Source organism: Centruroides vittatus, unplaced genomic scaffold (assembly GCF_030686945.1).
Source record: "Centruroides vittatus isolate TY-2023 unplaced genomic scaffold, ASM3068694v2 contig_680, whole genome shotgun sequence".
In the NCBI taxonomy this organism is placed as follows: Eukaryota; Metazoa; Arthropoda; class Arachnida; order Scorpiones; family Buthidae; genus Centruroides; species Centruroides vittatus.
The window spans coordinates 2,759,549-2,775,708 of NW_027122427.1; the positions used below are offsets into that span (position 1 = coordinate 2,759,549).

The following is a 16,160-nucleotide window of genomic DNA, read 5'->3' on the forward strand; positions in this document are numbered from 1 at the left end:
TTAAACATATTCTGATACAAAAAATCGATAAACAAACAAATCTATCAGATTTGATTTCAAGAAAAACATAATAAACACAATGAAACTATGTACAAAAATTGTACTTTTGTACAATAAATTATCTTAAACTTTCCGATGTACAGATACCAGGCGATGAATACAGTAATTGGTTGTTTCGTTGAAACGAACGATTACTCGAAACTCTATGTATCAGTCAAGTCTAAAGTTCCGTATTTTCCGATTATAATATCACTTAAGGGTAGATGCCTCCTTTCAGATAAGGTATAATAATGGCTGGCAACGAAGCTTGCACACGATCTCTAAAAACAGATAATCAATTTTTTAGAAATATTTGAGTCTTTTAGATAATTCCCAATTGTAAATTCATACTTACGTGCAAGGATATAAGAGGGACCACGAAACATACCCAAATGACAACGGGATACCACGGCTATTTTTGAAAATTATTTTTAGATTGGGTAAATACACTTACCAATCCTTTAACTGCAAATATCATGAGAGGTATTATAGCGAGTAAGCAGCAGGCTGTTTCCAAAAAGGTCCAAGTTAACCACGGAATTAATAAGAATTTCTTTTTCTGAAAATAATTCAAGTATAATTGATAACGTGGTCTTATTTTTAAACGCTTATGCTTGGTTTCTAGTAATGTAATATAGAAGCAGGGCAGATTTACGTATGGGTTGAGCAAACTGTAGTTCAGGGCCTAGCATTACAAAGCCCGAGCGTTATTTGGTACAAGAGGAAATGCTTCTAATGCCAACATATTGCCCCGGATTTACAATTGTAAAAGGGAATAACTTACGGGGGAAGAGCCAAGTTACAACCTAAGGCCCACATGTTAGCGAGGTTGAGGCCGAAGTTTTAAACGCGAAAACGTGTACGTCGGACGTTCAGCGCCGCCATCCTGTAAGCCTAGAAGTTTGACAATGGCGTTTGGAAAGTCAGTGGAATCACGCTCGACGTTCCAAACGCCATTGTTAAACTTCTAGGCTTACAGGAAATCAGCGCCAAACGTCCGACGTACACATTTTCGAGTTTAAAACTTCGGCCTCAACCTCGCTATTGTTAGCTGCTATAGCTGACGTGTTAATTAAAGGTTTACTATTATTTAGTAAAGGAAGAAGGGCCTCGGGTGGAGAAGGATCTAACTGTCGGCTGAGAGGCCGTAGGCCCCGAGGTCGAGGAGCGCGAGGGTGTGCGAAAAGGACTTAACTCCAACTGCAGACGATCCGTGTGCTCGTGGATCGACATCTGCCTCTGTTGAAGGTGTATATGGCCGACTTGCCGGACAGCCTATTAATTTTCGTCTCCGGTCCAATAGTAGGGTATCGTTGAACTCGTCTCGGTCCCCTCAGTTCAGATATACACTCAAAGTCCCGAAATTCCATAGGTGGTAATCTATAGTATCTTCGAGATGACGAAGAGTTTTGTCGGATAGAAAATAATAATTTGATTATAGATAGGCCTATTTCAGATAATAAAATAACACGTCTGCTTCTAGAGAAAGAAATTGATAACGCAGACACTGACTGTGAATCAGGATATTCAGATGATGAAAAATTCGATAAGAATATAATCTCAGCAAAACGAAAAGAAGAAATTCTTAACTTGCATAAGAAACACCCAAAATGGAAATTACACACATTACAGCGAAAAGGAGCTAAAGAATTAAAACGTTTTAGTGATTTATATAAATGGGAAAAACAATTTAAATCTCGAAAGCATAGAATTGAAACGTTAAAAATCATTAAAGAACATACTAAACAAATGTTTGACGAAGCTCGAGGCAGCTATGAAATTGTTAAAGGAAATCAATTAAAAATATGGGCATTACAGAAATTTCTTCAACTGAATAGTTCAATTAAGTTTACCGCTAGTGATTCTTGGGTTGCAAAATTTAAAAAAGAATATAGATTAGTATCTCGAAAGATTACAAAACTTGTAAATAAAACAGAAATAGTGAACGAAAAGAATATTTTAGTAAAAGCTGCGCAATTTCAAACAACAGTAAAAAATTTATTGCCGTCTTATTCGCGTAACTTCATATTCAATACGGATCAGTGTGGTTTTTCGTACGAAATGATTTCACCAAGAACACTTTCGTATAAAGGAGAAAAAAACACTATTGGATTTGCACATTCTCCAAGTAATAAAGTTACGCATTCCTACACTGTTCAATATTTAATTAATGCTAACGGACAAGTTGTAGGTAATGTATTTATTTGCTTACAAGAGGCTCATGGAACCTTTGGGCGTAGAGTTCAAGCATCGCTGTTCAATGCCCCAAACGTAACTGTTACTCATCTGGCAATCTACAGCAATTATTACAAACTATGTAAAAGACGTATTATCTCCAAATATAACAGAAAACTCTTTATTAATAATTGACTCGTGGAGTGGACAAACAAATATTAATATTTATAATACAGTATTTTAAACACCTACAACTCAAAATTCATGCGAAATATTAATTATTCCACCAAATTAATTATTTGGTGAAATAATTAATATTTCGCATGAATTTTGATACTGTACGGCTATATACTGTACGTTGATACTGTACGCAAGGGCGTCGCCAGAGGGAGGCAGAGGGGCAGTTGCTCCTCCCTAGACATGCGAAAAAAATTATTTAAATGCTAAGTCATTTATTGCCCGATTTATAATTCCCGCGCGATGCGACCTGAAACGCACACCTATGCGTGTTTATGTTGAATGTAAAAACGATGCCATGCATTTGTAATAAATATAATTTTTTTAAATCATAAAGTGACATATCTTTTCTATAATAAAGTTATCTATTGGACTGCGTTATTTTCATGAGAAAAACAACAAAGTCCAAGAAGTGTTTGTTGGATTTGTTGAGCTAAAAGGTCTGGATGCGAAATCTATCGCACAAACCATTGATGAATTTTTGACAAAAGAAGAACTTATTCCAGTAAAATGCGTTGGATTAGGATTTGATGGTTGTTCGACAATGTCCGGAAAAGAAAGTGGTGTACAAGCAATCTTACGCAAAAAATACACTAAAGCTTTGTTTTTTCATTGTTCTTCGCACAAACTAAATCTAGTAATCAATGATCTCAATGCTCTGCCTGAAATTCGGAACACCATAGGAACCACGAAAGACATTATTTCATTTTTTCGGGAATCAATTTTGAGGAGGAAGTTAATACCTAATATTTCCACGCTCTGCGAAACAAGGTGGAGCGAGAAACATAAAACCATCAGAGTTTTTAAGGATAATTTTCATGTTATAATGGAGGCCTTAGAAACTTTATCGCGTGATGGAAACAGTGCGACTCGAAATCATGCATTCCAGCTCCGTGCCGCCGCTTCAAGAGTTTCGTTTATTCTGTGCCTTTTGTTGATAGCCAAATACTCGGTTTTGATGGAACCCGTGGTAAACGTACTCCAGTCTGTAACTTTGGACGCGATCAAGGCCTCGCAGCACATTAAGAACATTATGCAATTGCTTAAAAGACACCGCGATGATGCCGATAAAGTCACAGATGAAATTTTAAGGGATGCTTTTGTCATTGCAAAAACACTCGGACTGGAGGAGGACATGACATCAGTGCCGCGCATTTTTGGAAGACAAAGTTATCGAAGCAACCATCCAGCAAGAAGTCCTTCAGAATACTGGAAAAGGTCTTTAATAATACCATACCTGGACATTATTAATTCTCTTAAAGGACGATTTGTAAAAGAAAATACTCCATCATTCGCATTATCTAAATTACACCCGGCGCAAATGCAAACCATGTCCATGGAAAGTCTCACAAAAGCTTGCCAAACTTTCTCTCAATTTTACGATTTACCAAACATAAAATACGAAATTGAACTGTGGCAACAATTGTGGCAGGATAAACCCAATGTAACTGAGCTGGCCGTTGTGGATGTTCTAAAAGAAACGAAAACTTTCTTTCCCGAAACGAGTAAAGCGCTAAAAATTTTGATTACTCTACCGTGCACAACGTGTACTGTAGTTTGCCCCGTCCCTCACCACCCGGTCGCCCCATTATGGGCCTGGCCGAACCCATAATGGGCCTATTAAAAGAGGCCCTCTTAATACCCACAGGGCGGAAAGAGTTAAAAAAAAAAAAACGTGTACTGTCGAGCGATCCTTTAGCAGCCTGAGACGATGAAAAGGCTAAGAATGACACCTGGCTAAGAAGTACCATAGTGGAAAGTCGCCTCAATGGTCTTGCAATGATGAGTGTCCATAGAAAGATCATCAATGAGAACATAAAGGATTTTAATAATAAAGTAGTAGAAAAATTCACCAAAAACCCAAGAAGATTATGTTTTAATTAAAATAATCTTCTTAAGCTTCTTAAAATTTATGAATCGTTTTTATTTTACCTACATACAATTCATATCCTCTATCAATTTATATCATCTTGCCCCCCTGGCCCATTGGCTGGCGACGCCCTTGACTGTACGTCTATATGACAACCTTTAGATGTCGAATTTCATAGACAATTAAAACTTTTAGCTAAAGAAATTTTAAATGCTATACAATTATTCTGTAATGATTCTTCGATGAAATTGTTTTGGACAACTAGAAATGGCATTATAAAATTACATTCGATTCTTCATCATCTGCGCCAATATTTAATAATTTGATTAAACATGCATGGTTCGCTTCTGGACTCATAAATGAAAAGTGTCAATTCTTAAATGTAAAACAAGTTTGTTTTTCTTTTTTAAACACTGACAGTTTAAATTGTGTCGAGAGTAATTGCGAAAATCTTCGATTTGTTAAATGTGCACGATGCCAACAGATTCTTTGTTTATTTTGCTTTGTTGAAAAATATCATGTAAATAGTTGCCCATCTAATAATTTGTGAATATGATAACTTTTAAATATATCTATTAAAATGTATTTATTTATTACGTTTCGATTGTTTTCTTTATATTTATTCTATCAATACTTTTATATTAAATTTCATTGTTAAACTAGTATATATATCTAATCTTTTATAATATTTATTTGCGTTTCCTTATTGAGTTTCCTATTTGAGTCATTCCTTCTTCTACTCTGTAAATGTAATACAGTGATACCTCTGTTTTCGTGGTGTTTAATACTAAAAAAAATTAAGAAATTAATATAAAATGAGTATAAAAAAACTAATACAATGGTCTCCGAAACAGAATCGCCATCTAACTGTTTTTGATTGATCGAAATTAATAATAACTGTTCGGCCTCTTCAATTCTTTGCGGTCTCTGTTTTATTAGCACATTTACGCATTTCGCTACATTAGCTTCCTTTTGCTTCCTTTTTCGCCACAACGAAACTTATCGTGGATGCCGACTTCCCGTACAGTACATATGCGACTGATTTCAGCAATCTTAATGCCGGTCACGTATTTTTTAATGATTTCCTTCAACTCGACCGTGTTCCTGGCCTTGTTCGAAGGGCTACTGGCTCTGGAAAATTTCTTTGGTCCCACGATGGAACTAAAAAGAACGGAAGCAATGGAATTGTTTGGCTAGACGCGCGGAGTAATGCTCGTACAGCAAAAAACACCGCCACGATGACTTGTGAGCAGAAAAATGCGTGGGTCGCTCTTTGTTTTCGCAAAATTAGCAACGAGATCATGTGGCACGCCGACGAAATCCGAGGCAAATTTTTTGCAAAAAATCGACGAAAACCAAAGTCAACGAAAATCGAGGTATTACTGTATCTTCCTCCGCGACCGTTTCACTACTAAAAATTTGCATATTTGAGTTAACACTTTTAGTAAACATTACAAATTTAATATAGAGTTTGTATACTTTTAACGTAATTAAACTAAATTTTATTAATTTTTCTCCCATTTTCGAAAATTCCAGAATTTATTCTAAATGTAATATCGCTGTCTTCCTGCGCGACCCTTTCACTTTAAAAAATTTGCATATTTGTGTTAAACCACTATAAAATAGTACGACATTTGATTGCTAATAACTCTGATTAACACTTTTAGTGAATACTACAAATTTGTCATAGAGTTTGTATACTTTTAACGTAATTATTAAATAAATTTTATTAAAATCTATTAGATGACACTCTGACAGTTCCCTTGTTAGTATGCGTTCTCGTGACATTCCCTAACTGTGTACCAAATTTCAACTTTCAACTCCTAACCGTTTGGGCTTTTCACTGATTATTATTATGTTGGGTTAAGTGAGATATACTCGGTTAACACCGACCGGCTGTGTACTATGCCGGACCAAAGTCAAGGCATAGTAACCAAAACAGAAATTAAAGAAGTGTATCAGTGTGTGTGTCTGTATTCAGGAATTTTCTCACAATATGACATGTATTCAATATAGTGGCCTTCTGTAGAGTGATATATGTGTTTCTATTCAATTCTAATGTGCCCAGGCTTTTGTGTAGTGTGTGTGGTATGACACCTGTAGAGGAGAGAACAACAGGTACAATAAGCACCCTATCCATCCTCCACAGATGCCTTATTTCCTGGGCGAGTTCTGTGTACTTGCTAATTTTTTCAGTGCATGCGTTTTGTATATTGTGAGTGTTTGGAATGGATATGTCTATAATGTATGTGATTTTATTGTGTTTGTCAATGAGTGTGATGTCTGGTCTGTTGTGGTAAATTGTTTTATCTGTGATTATGGCTCTGTCGTAGTACATTTTGTGCGTGTTGTTTTCCAATACTGTCTGTGGAATGTATTTGTAGTATGGTTCGTGGATGTCTACTAATTTGTGTTTCTTTGCAAGCTCTTGGTGTATTATATTTGCTACTTGGTTATGTCTGTGTAAATAATCTGTCTGTGCCAAGAGCTTGCAACCAGAGGTGATGTGTTGTATAGTTTCTGGCATGATGTGACATTTTCTGCACGTGTCATTTGTGAGTGTTGCATCTTTGAGTATGTGTTTTCTGTAGTTTTTAGTATTTATGACCTGATCCTGTATGGCAATCATGAATCCTTCCGTCTCCCCAAAGAGGCATCCCTGAGCTAACCAGCTGTTTGACGCAGTTTTGTCAACAAAATCCTGGGCCAGATCGTAAGGATGCCTGCCATAGAGTGCCTTTCGAGCCCACGATTGCTTAATGGTGTCTATGCTTTTTATATGTTGTGTTGTGTCCATATGATGTGAGTGTAAGTTTAATGGTGTGTTATTTGAGTCTGCTAGAGTTACTGCTTTATGTAATTGTGATGTTTCTTGTTTTTTGTAGAAAAACTCTCGCAGTGACTATATTTGTTTGTAGTGAAGGTTAACTATGTCAATCAGGCCACGTCCGCCATCTTTACGTGGAAGGGTTAATCTTTCTGTGGCGGATTTAGGATGATGTTGTTTATGCTTAGTAAGTGTTGTTCTTGTTTTCCTTTGGAGTTGCTCAAGATCAGTGTGAGTCCAATGTATAACTCCAAAAGAATATGTGAGTACTGGGATGACATATGTGTTTATTGCTTTAACTGTGTGTTTTGCATTTAATTGTGTTCTGAGAATAGCATTTAACCTACTTTGGTATTCTTTAATTAATCTTTGCTTTATTTGTGTATGTTCTGTTAGTTTGGCCTGTTGGAATCCTAAATACTTGTAGAACTCACTCTCTTCCATGGATTCAATAACGTCTCCATTTCCAAGCGCAAAATCTTCTTTCTTCAGGATTCCTTTTTCTATGTGAAGTGTTTTGCATTTTCTAGGCCAAATTCCATTTGTATGTCCTTGGTGTATGAATGTGTGATTTGTAGGAGTTGATGAAGTTGTTTTTGTGTGGATGCATAAAGTTTTATGTCATCCATGTACATGAGATGTGACAGTGTAAACTGTGTTGTTTTTTCATGTCTGATATTGTAACCATATTGCGTGTTGTTTAACATGTTGGATAATGGGTTCAGGGCTAGGCAGAACCAGAGAGGACTCAAGGAATCTCCTTGAAAAATTCCTCGCCTAATAAAAATTTGGTTTGTTTGTATGGAAGTGTTATGAACCCTGAGATGTAGTGTTGTTCTCCAGTGCTGCATAGTGTTTTGAAAGAATGCAATGAGTGATGGATGTATTTTGTACATGTGTAGGATATGTAGCAGCCAACTGTGTGGAACACTGTCGAATGCTTTTCTGTAGTCTATATATGCCATGTGTATGTTTCTGTGTTGTTTGTGTGCTTGCCGTAGAATGACTGAATCTATGAGTAACTGTTCTTTGCATCCCCTGTGATTTCTACGGCAACCTTTTTGTTGTTCCGTGAGAATGTCGTGTTTTTCAATATGTTTGTATATTTTGTTTGCGATACAGGATGTCAATAATTTGTAGAGTGTTGGAAGACATGTAATTGGTCTGTATTGTGTGGGGTCTGTGGTATTGTTGTTTTTAGGTTTCATGTAGGTGATGCCCTGAGTAAGAAAATTTGGCATGTCCTGTGGATTGATGATGATGTGTGTTAGATGTTTAGCTAGTTCCTGGTGCAGTGATGTAAACTTTTTGTACCAGAAATTGTGAATGTTGTCTACACAGGTGTCTTCCAGTTGTGTGTTCTGTTAACAGTGTATTGGAAATCATGTATGTTTATTTCAACACAGGGCATAGTTGGTATGTTATGCAAGTTTCTGTTCTCCTCCTCGATCCAGCCTGCATCAGCATTGTGCGTGACAGCACTGGACCAAAGAGAAGACCAATAAGTTGTGAGTTCTTCTTCTGTTGGTGTGCCACTGTGCTGTGTATCAGTGTTTGCTTTGTTATTAATTTGTCTGTAAAAGAGTTTTTCATTGTTTGTAAATAATTTATTTTGTTGTTTTCGTAGTGTACATGTTTTGTATCGTTTGAGTCTACGTACTTTGGCAGCAAGTTTTTGTTTTAGTGTATCAATGTATTCTGTAATGCGTGTGTTGTGATGTTCATGTTTTGTGTGTGTTTTTATTTTCTTGAAAATGTTTTTGAGCTGTTTCCTTAATTTGGGTGTTATGTTGTTTTTAGTGTATTGTGTTAGCCTGCCTAATTGCTGTCTAATGTCATTTATTTGTGTTTCTATTCTTCTCTGCCAGGCAGGCTTGTGATAGAATTGTGTTTTCTGTGTATTTGTCTGTGATTGTACTTTCAGTCCATGGTGTGTCACTACTGTGACTGCCCCAGCATAAACTAATGTATGAATGTCTGCAAGTGTAGAAATTGAATGAATGTAGTGTGGTAGTAGTGAGTGTTTACATAATTTAGTGTTTTTCCTACTTCCTTTGACGTGTTGATTTTTGGTATTTTTGGTATTCGTGGTCGTTGTGTGGGATCTGTACCTGTATATTTAGTGAGTGTTTCCTGAAATATAAGTGAGAGCGTATTAACTAAATCCAAGTCTATGTTATCAGTGATGGACGAGGAAGTGTCTGTAGTATCATTAGTGGTAATTGTTGTATGTGTGTTATTATCAATGCTTGTTGCTGAATTATCCTGACAGGTTACATGATCTTCATTAATGTTAGATGTTTCTGTCTGTTGATGTATTTGATCAGCAACCTGTTGTTTGATACGTTCAAGTGTTGTTTGTGAGATAAGGTTGTTGTGTATAATTGTTCTTTTTTGATCAACAACCCTTTGTTCGGTAATAGTGAGGTGAGGATATTGTTGTGTGAATTTATGGTGTAGTTGTTGTCTGTATGCTGTCATGTTTGTTTCGAGTTTTGTGATAATGTAATAATTACAGATGATAAACTCGTTCATTTCTACTGTCCATTTCATCCGTTGGCGTGGTTTTCCAGCCTTTGTGGTCTGTGGATGCATTGCCACAGAAACACCAAGGCTGGGTTGATTCCTCACATCTGTTGAGGGCATTGCAGTAGCCATGCTTGGGCCGGTGCTGCTTTCGCCACCGGTAACCAAGGGAGACTGTGGCCTATTTTTCGAACGTGAGCCTCTGCCTAACCCACGAACGCGGACCTTGTTAACCCGGGCAACGTCCGAGTCGGTATCACATTTAGATCTGGTTACTACCATGATATATATCTCCACAGAATGTGGGTGTGTGGTCACTCTTAGCTTCATTTCTCCCCATAGACCTTACTGGCATGGGTGTCCCTACCAGGAGCTTGTGCTCCAGCCTGCATTGCCCTATGGATCAGTAAAATTACTGGGCTCTCCCACCACGACCAGGTGGTGACCACAGGAGAGTTATTATTATTATTATTATTATTATTATTATTATTATTATCATCATCATCAGCTCGTCTCGATTATATATATAGATTATATTGACAGATTTTCAGACATAAAATCTTTAGAATTTTTATCACTTTTAGATGTTAATAATTTTAATATTATGAAAAACAATTTTTCCAAGCGTGTTTTAATTCTTTAAATTAAGTAAATTTTATGGGAAATTTTTTGATTTATCTAAATTACGTAGTGAATCGCAATATTTATATTCGTGTCCGGACTATATTGACAAGTAGGCCTAACTCTTAAACATAAAACATTTTATAATTAACGTCGATCCGAACTGTAGCGCTTCGTCGCTATTAACTATATGTATATATTTATGTATTTTTTTTTTGTTCGATTGTTCTATTTATATGTTTGTTTTTTCGTTTATGTCGCGTCGCGTATATGTTGTTGTATCGGGTTTTAGATGTGACGCACAGCCATTTTGTTGTGTACCGTACCGTCTGTTGTCGTCATTGCTGTGCCGTGGTTTGTGATTCGCTATTTGGAGGATCACGTGGGAGGAAAAGAAAAAGCTCCCGGATGGTGGGAGATATAAACGGGTGACTTCCACGTGTCGAGATATTTTTTTTCATTCTTCTCTTTCGTGGATCGGGGATCTGGAGCGGTGAAGAGACGAGAGAAAGGATTCGAAGCAGAGCAGCCGATCAGGAAGAAGAAAAAAAAGACAAGAACCAGCGAGAAGAATCTCATTTCGTAACTACGTGTCCCACGAAATACGGCGACGGTATCTACCATCTTGTAAATGTTTGTATAGTTTTTTAAGGTTTAATCGCGTATTAGTTTTAGTCTCGCGATTAATTACTGTTGTAATCTTAGTGTTATTGTCATCCTTAATTTTGTTAAGAACGCTGTTTGCCTGTTTAAATCAGGCGATCAATTCCCCCTTTTTGTGTGTGTAATTAATAAACCTTTGTTTGTTTATCTATACGCTTCTACCGACTATTCATTTCCACTTCCTTTCATACCCGCAAACCACGTGCTTGCGGAGTCCACATTGGCGTCCGCGACAGGATATAGAATAGTCGGTTTAGCGTACATCCCCTCATTTCATTTTCGTTCTGTCCGTCGCACATTCCAGGCCCTACTATTTGTATAACGTATTCGTCGCTGCGCTGCACATCTTCGGTTTTGAAAATTTTTTTTTTTCTTTCCTTATGGAAAGCCATACTGTAGTATCATCCGGATTGGCAATGGAGGGGATCAGTAACGTCCCTATTGTTACCGGGTTCATGGGGATGATCCCATGCTTTACGAATTCGCCAGGCGATGTTTTGGATATATGTCGCTTCTTTCAAACGGTGGAAAACGTGGCGTCTCTCGCAGGTTGGGAGGAGCAAGTCAAAGTAACCGTGGTTCAGGCCAGGCTTAAGGGTGAACCACTGTCGGTGTTTTTTGACCTAAGGGACCAAGGCATCACGAGTTACGACGAAATAAAGAGGGGTCTCATTAAATGCTTCGATCGGAGGGACAAAGAACAAGATCCTTTCAGTCAAGTCCTAAAAATAGCCCAAAAGAGAGGAGAGAAAGTCTGTGAGTACGGAATCCGCATAAGGTCTTTGTTCTCGCGCGCCGTGGCTCGTAACAGTAACTTGGCCACGCTCCGGGATAACGCTGTGAAAGAGTGTTTTTTGAGAGGTTTGGCCACTGACATCCGGAGGCAGGTAATGCAAAAACATCCGGACACCTTGGACCAAGCGATATGTAGGGCAGAGGAAGAGGAAGAGATTGAGGCGGCTTGCGGAAAAGGGAAAATAATGAGCGAGGTGTGCACGAATTCAGAACATAAGGTTTCGTCCTCTGAGAAAGAGGATGGCGTGAACAGCCGTATTGCAGAGCTCGAGGGTCAAATACGGGCATTGACGGAGTCGGTCGCATCGTTAACAGGATGTATGAAGGGAAATGGGAATCCCGATAGAAAGTGGAGCAATGAGAGAAGATGCTATGCTTGCGGGGAGAAGGGGCACCTGGCTAGACAGTGCAATAAGCGTAGGCATTTAAACTAATGGAGGGCCATTTGGGAGGTCAGACAGATGGCCAGAGCGTGAGATTGGAACTGACCACGAGGATCCAATTATCCAGGCGCGGGTTACCGACAATCGAAGGTCTAATGTTAGGTACCATGGTTACTTGCCTAGTCGACACGGGCGCGGAAAGGACCGTTATTAGAGACGAGCTAGCTGAAAATATAAGAAAACAGAATAGAAACTGGGTTGTGTTTAATGATTCCTGTATAAGCGGAATGTCAGGTGCTCTCCTGAGAAGTGATGAGGCTGTAATTATCGATTGTAGATTCGAGAACGGGTGTAGGGTATGTGCTAAGGCTCCTAGTTTGAGTTTTCCAAAGGGGACGGACTATGACTTAATTTTCGGCATGGATGTTATTTGCCAACACCCAGAGCTGCTGACTGGCATCAGGGTAGTTGTGAATAGTACGAACCTGAGGGGAAGTGGGGATTTCTCCATTAACATAAACACTGAGCTAGGTGATAAGACGGGGTTATGGAAGTTGGATCACCTTGAGGAGAAGGTTAAGGAGAGGGTGATCGATGTGTTAAAAAGGTATCCAAACGCTATGGCTAACGAAGTTTCAGAGTTATCGGGGACCAAAGATCACGTGCACTCCCTTGAATTGACGTCTGAGTGTCCGATAAAAGTTAAGCAATACCGTATCCCATACAGCTACTTGCCTGCCCTCAAAAGACAAATTAATGATCTCCTGAAGGCGGGAATTTGCGAGGAGAGCACGTCAGAGTGGAACTCCCCGATACACGTCGTTCCGAAGGACTCTGGCGAGCTCCGCGTCACTCTGGATCTGAGGAAGGTAAACGAAATAACGAAAACGCAGGTTTTTCCGATGGCTAGGATCGATGACATATTGTCTCAGCTTAATGGGAATAAATATTTTTCGGTTCTAGACCTTAAGGCGGGTTATTTTCAGATCCCCTTGGATCCCAGGGTAAGGCATGTTTTCGCGTTCTCCACACCTTGGGGCAAATACCAACTTTGCCGGATGCCTCAAGGGGGTAAGAACAGTGGGAGATTTTTTCAATATGTCATGACGAAAATCCTGGCTAAGTTCGTAGGGAACTCTTGCTTCGTCTTTCAAGACGACATCGTTTTGTTTTCCCAAACATTAGAGGACCACCTTGATTTGTTCGATCGCGTCATCAGCACCCTGAATAGCGAAGGCCTTAAACTTAACCCAAAAAAATGCCAGATATTAGCGGAAGAAGTAAGTTATCTAGGGCACATAATTAGTAGGGAGGGAGTACGTCCGGACCCGAGTAACATCGAATCCATAAGAATGGTGAGGGCGCCCCAGAGCGTGAAAGGTGTCCGCAGTTTCCTTGGCGCGGTAGGGTTTTTTCGAAATTTTATACCATCCTTTGCTGACCTTGCCGCACCGCTTACCGAGTTAACAAAGAAGGGAAAAAAATTTGCGTGGGGTCTGGAGTGCCAACAAGGGTTCGAAAAGTTGAAGGAAGCCATCGCCACACCGCCATTATTAGCACACCCTAATTTTAATGAACCCTTTTTCTTACACACCGATGCGTCTAAGATAGCGGCTGCTGCAGTGCTAGAGCAACGCAGAGAGGGGGGCTTAGTACCGATCGGCTACTTCAGTAAGAGGTTTCAGGGAGCTGAACTTAATTACTCGACCATAGAAAAGGAGTGTTTGGCCATAATCATGGCCCTGAGGCATTTTAAGTTTTTAATCTTGGGGCAAAGGACAATAATTCTCTCCGATCACAAGCCTTTGGTCTTTCTTAGTAACATCAAAAACGGAAGCAATCGCTTAATCAGATGGGTGATGGAGCTCATGGATTATGACATCGAGGTGCAGCACGTTAAGGGCGTGAATAATAATGTGGCGGACTTTTTGTCAAGGAACGTTAATGGGGTATATCACGTTGAGGTAGGGGCCACGAATTTTGCTATTCCTGATAGGTACGAAGTACGTTTGTCGCAAGACAGAGACGAATTTTTTGGACCTATTAAACGGGATTTAATGAGAACTCCTGATGGTAACGGCATAAGGAATAAGATGCCACAGTATATAGTAGTGGACGAATGCCTATATAGGCAAAGTTATTTCAGGGCGCGCGATCAGTATTACAGCCAGGTCTGCGTGGGGGAAGACATTTCCAAGGAGTTAATCAAGGCTATTCATAATAATAATCTGTCGGGGCATTGGGGAGTACGGAAGACGATGATGAGCATCGAAAAGCATTATTATGTCAGAAACCTAAAGGATAAAGTAGAGGAAGTGGTTAGGACCTGTGAAAAGTGTCAGAGGCACAATATTCATAAGGGAAAGGCCCCATTTCAGGAGAATGAGGTGGCTAATGCCCCTTTTCAGAAGATCGCCGTCGACATCATAGGTCCCCTTAATACGACGAGTCAAGGGAATAGCTTTATCCTTGTGATGATCGATATTTTCACGAGATTTGTAGAGATTCACCCCTTAAGAGATCAAACTGCGTGGTCGGTTAGCAATGCTATCTTTAACTCAATAATCTGTCGTTATGGTGCACCCGAAACTATTATCTCGGATAGGGGGACGAATTTTCTTTCGTCCCTGTTCTCCGATTGTTGTAAGTGGCTTGGGATCAAGAGAAACATTACTACAGCCTATAGACCGTGTTCAAACGGGTTATGTGAAAGAGTTAACAAGTCGCTAATAGAGATGATATCAAAGTCCTCGGAGAGAGGAGGGGCGGAATGGGATGAAATGATTTATCCGGCCTGCTTCGCTTATAATAATTCGCACCACTTGGCAATTGGCGAGTCGCCTGCATTCCTGTTATATGGAATAGATCCCCGCATTCCGAATTTCGAACAACACGTCGATGAAAGCACGACTGACGAGCGTAGGACGTTTCTCATCACAAAACTTCGTGCTCTAAGGGAGTCTGCAGGGAAACGCGCTACCAAATTTAACGAGAAAAGAAGAGAATACGGGAGTAAGGGGCGAAAATTGGAGAAGTTTTTAGTAGGACAAAAGGTCTGGGTGAGAAAGAAGGGGGGAAAGAAAAATAAATTCGCGGATAAATACAAAGGGCCCTTCCGCATCATTAGAGTTGTGAACCCGACTACGTATTGCGTAGAAGGGTGTAACTTCAAAGACAGGGAGACTGTCCATGTTGACCGTATAAAGATGTGCTACGGAGAACCGGTAGAAAAAACTAGGCGTGGGGAGAGAAAAAGGGGAGGAAAAAGGCAACCTAGCGATCATGAAATAGAGGATGAAGAGGAGGGTCAAGATGGGAGATGGAACAGGAGATTGAGGAGCAGTGATGTTAGGGTAAAGGGTGTTGGCAACGACGTTCCGCAGGGGAATAGCGATGACGAAGGCATAAGCAAGCGACCGTACAACCTAAGGCATCGTGAGATTGACTTCCGTAGGCTACACTACGGTAGTTAATCGTCTCCGAGGGGAGATATGTAGCGCTTCGTCGCTATTAACTATATGTATATATTTATGTATTTTTTTTTTTGTTCGATTGTTCTATTTATATGTTTGTTTTTTCGTTTATGTCGCGTCGCGTATATGTTGTTGTATCGGGTTTTAGATGTGACGCACAGCCATTTTGTTGTGTACCGTACCGTCTGTTGTCGTCATTGCTGTGCCGTGGTTTGTGATTCGCTATTTGGAGGATCACGTGGGAGGAAAAGAAAAAGCTCCCGGATGGTGGGAGATATAAACGGGTGACTTCCACGTGTCGAGATATTTTTTTTTCATTCTTCTCTTTCGTGGATCGGGGATCTGGAGCGGTGAAGAGACGAGAGAAAGGATTCGAAGCAGAGCAGCCGATCAGGAAGAAGAAAAAAAAGACAAGAACCAGCGAGAAGAATCTCATTTCGTAACTACGTGTCCCACGAAATACGGCGACGGTATCTACCATCTTGTAAATGTTTGTATAGTTTTTTAAGGTTTAATCGCGTATTAGTTTTAGTCTCGCGATTAATTACTGT

General features: G+C 39.5%; 1 long non-coding RNA gene across 1 annotated transcript; it reads right to left on the reverse strand.

Annotated features, from left to right (window-relative positions):
• Positions 1–236: 236 nt before the first annotated feature.
• Positions 237–549, reverse strand: LOC136980133 (uncharacterized). Its single transcript, XR_010881500.1, has 3 exons — positions 494–549; positions 395–451; positions 237–320 (listed from the first exon to the last, which is right to left on the reverse strand). It is a non-coding gene; the product is annotated as an uncharacterized lncRNA (long non-coding RNA).
• Between the last annotated feature and the right edge of the window lie 15,611 nt (positions 550–16,160).